This window comes from Pundamilia nyererei, unplaced genomic scaffold, assembly GCF_000239375.1.
Source record: "Pundamilia nyererei isolate P.nyererei 1_Seehausen unplaced genomic scaffold, PunNye1.0 scaffold00312, whole genome shotgun sequence".
NCBI lineage: Eukaryota > Metazoa > Chordata > Actinopteri > Cichliformes > Cichlidae > Pundamilia > Pundamilia nyererei.
Window position 1 is genome coordinate 406,617 of NW_005187713.1, and position 4,072 is coordinate 410,688.

Here is a 4,072-nt window from a genome sequence, read left to right on the forward strand (position 1 = left end):
TTTTTTTTAAATACATGCATTAAAAAGGTATGTGGCAATACATTTTTAAGAGTAAAGATGGAGATGATTTGTGTACAAAATTACTTTTGATCTAATCAAAAATGTTGGTTTGTTCTAATTATAAACCCAGTTACTATGTTACATTGTTAATATTTTAACCCTTTTTAATGGGCGGTGTATGGTTTATTATATTAAATGAAATTTTAAATGCACAACATCTTATTATAATATTTTAATACAAGAGGACTTCTCTATAATTTTAACCCCAAGTATTTGTACTATTTCATAAAACAGAAAACATCTGTAAAAATACATAAATTCTAATGTAAATTAAAGCTACCAAACTGTATAATGAGTATGGAAAATTTCAAATTTTAAATGGAAAATTTCTTTTACTTTACAGTACAGTACTCTAGCTGCCAGAATATTATTTTTGTTGTTGTTGTTATGGATTTTATTTCTTACAGTGTAGTCACTATAATTAAGAGTTCATATTAACATTCCTTGAGGAAGGAGTTGTATGTACAGGTTATTATAAAGGAAAAATGCAGAAATCCTCCACCTGAGCAAACATACTAGGGCAGCTTTAAACAAAATGCCTGTTTTTTATGAATAACTTAAATAGAAAAGTTTTCCTCATTTATCAGCACTGCCAAAAAACGTTTTGGCCTTCAGATGAGGGAAACAGAGCATAACAGGCAGCAGCTAACACCTGTTACAGCTGTACACATCTGCTTTAGCTCAGGAACACCTACAGGCAGTGTGATTAATCATCACAAATCATGAATTTTCATCATCCTCACAATCACAATGCTTCATTAATCCCTATGGATGTGGTCACTGTTACTCTAGACAACAAACACAGTAACAGACTGAACTAATTGAAATAATACAACACATTACAAAGTTACAAAATATAAGAAATACCTCTAATATATACAAATAGTTCAATTAAAAATATCCAGAATATCACAGACTCAAGTAAAAATTGTCCACTTTTGTAGTTTGTCAGAAGCTCTTCCAGTGCTGATTTAGTCCACATGGTCTCTGCTGTAATTATCCGGTAGTTTTTATGAATGATTCTTGGGAGAATGCACAGAAATAAATGGAGGAAAGTGTTCAGATATTCAAGTCTGTGATGAAGTCCATGGAAAGAGCCCACAGAGAGCTGATAGAGTAGAATTAGGTGAGGGGTGCTGGTGAACAGAAGAGGCTTGAAGAACTTATCTAAGAGCGGAAGCAAGAGACTGAAGAAGTGGAGAAGAGAAACAATGAACTGCAGCAGCTGTCACAAAGAGAAGACCACATCCTGCAGATCAGTGCACTAGTGATACAGCCTGGTCTTTAATATCTGACTTTACACCATCATCAGTGGATGTATACCCTGTATTGAGGCATCAGCTAAGATGGAAAGTCTATTTTCATCCAAGCAGCCATGCAAGGTTATAAAGCTCATTACACATCAGAAAATGTGACAGGTCAGTTTTAAACTTTAATCATTTTTAAGACACTTGCTATGAATAATGGAAAGGGAAAAAAAGCTTTACCCATACTCTGCTGTTCATCATCATCTTTGAGGTTTAAGAGCTGCACTTTTACCTGAGCTTCTGTAGTTCACTGTGACTGTTTTCACTGGTGCAGATTTCAACTGCAGCAGGCATCTGATTAAGCCTCAGTCACATAGGCCTACAAACCAGTTGGCACCCACTGTTCCTTAGGAGAAAACTAGGACAGTGTTTCCCAACCACTGTATCACGGCACATAGGTGACGTGGAAGATGATCTGGTTCCACCTGATTACTGCTCGAAGTGAGCGGTGTGAGTCACAGGCAGAATAATTACATTCTCTTCCACTAGAGGGCAGTACAACTACCTGCAGAAGAAATTACGTAGTAGTTAAGTTGGTAGTAGTAGTCAATCTTACCTGGGCCCTGAAAAAAATTCTGACCCAGATAAAGGCCCTAGCATGAGTAGTGGTCGGAAGAAAGTAAAAAAGGTATACTGGGGACAAACCGAACCATTTCCGCTATACCTGATGCACAGGGAAAAACGATTAATATGCTTTTTGTGACATTTTTGTTTGGTGGTGTGCAATGTGTGTTTCTATTGTGAAATATGTGCCATGGCTCCAAAAGGTTGGGAAACCCTGCACTAGGAGGTAGTCGCAGGCATCCATAACTGTCGGCAATTTGTCTGCACACACTCGCCAGTTGCACACGCACAGTGGTGAAACAGGAAATGCAAGGAGTTTGCCTTCAAAGTAAAATTTGTGCCTTGGTTTCAGTAATAGGTTACAACTGTTAATGGTTTTTGCAGGCAAAGACTTGCATGCAAACTATGGGCGATCACAGCAATCTGCTAGCAAACAAAGAATTAGAAGTACGTTTTTGGTGTAGTGCCCTCTTTGCAACCATTTTCACCCACACATTTATCCAATACACATTTTTCTCTAGCAGCCAGTGGTTGATAACAGTTGCTGACCTGTCTCCAGGCCTGTGTGAATGAGGCCTCAATAAGCCCAGTGGTGTGCTATGTTGTGCCCGCCACCAAAATTAACGCCAACATTTTCCAACCACCCAATATGCAAACTGAGGGGAGCACAATTTCTGTTTTAAAGTTCTTGGATTGCAAATAGAGAAGCTCTAAAGTGCCATTTAAAAATAATTAACACATTAGAAAACAAGAAAATATTGGCTTGAAAAAACCCGATTAAAAAAGTCTCAAGAGTGGGAAATTTAGCCTGAGAGTTTGTCAACTCTCTCTTCTCCTTCCCCCCCTCACTTCTTTCCCTTCACCTCCAACTGGTTTGAGCAGATGGCCTTGTTCTCTTGAGTTTTCTTTCTCTTAAATGTAGCTGAGCTTGTTGGATTGTTGGAGTTTCTTTGCATGGCGTTGTGGGGTCTTTATCTCACAACAGGTGAACATATTCGATATGTTAACATTAGCTAGTTTGCTGGTTAGAATAAGTTAAAACTTTAACACCATTCTCATTAAACAGGCATTACACAAGCATATGCACTTCATCACATTAGCAGGAGCTATAATACAAAATTTGCTTCTTCTATTCAGTCTTTTCATCAAATGTAAAGACATACAAATTGGATGAACTTAAGATGCAACGCTGTCTAGGTCCCTGACTTTGTCTTGGTCAGAGCATGCTGATTTTCCTAAAATGGGGTTTAAAAAATGACAGAAGGAGTTAAAGACTGGCTGAAAAATGTTGGCTTTAGACTGTTTCTGACCCCATGTCTTTGACAGTGTAATGGGTGGAAGGGGATTTGATGGAAATGCACATGGAAGGAACTAATAAACTATGTTGTCATGAAAGGTGATTTGAGCACAGCAGGAGATTTGATAAATAGAGCTATTTTTGGCAATTTATTCCCCGCCATGTATCACTGAAAACATCAACAGTATAATTTATCACCCTGGTTATTATCTCCCATCTTCACCCACAGACTTTGAGGCAGGGATGAAGTTTGCAGGTTCGTCACCTTTTTTTCCTGAACACCCCTACAGTAGTTTAGATTTTTATGTTCAAATTAAATTTAGAATACAATGTGTGATGCAAAGAAATTAACAACATAATCATCGATGCTGTATCTGCAGGTCAGAAAGTTCCAGCTAGTCCAGCAAGGTTCACAGAAAACACTTTTGCTGTTGCAACTCCAGGCCGAACCACAGGCAGGCACTACTGGGAGACCAGAATGAAGGAGAAATCCAACTGCATGCTGGGATCTGCTTCTGGCTCTTTGATGAGAAGACAACAGATCACTCCCAGCCCAGAAAACAACTGTTAGTCACAGTTAGTCACAGGGAAGGAGCGAGCACTTTTGCAATAATGCAAAAGACTTACCCTTCACTTTTGTCTCCACCTCCCTAGAGGGTGGGTGTGTTTCTGGATTATGAAGAGAGGCAGGTGTCATTCTTCTTTACAGGAAAGGTTTAATCCATATATGACCTTTGCTGGGTCACAGAAAAGATAAGAGTTTTGAATAAAAATAAAACAAAACAAGTAAAAAACTAGTTTGAACAGCTCAAGCAAAAGATTGTAGAAATCAATTATCAATTTA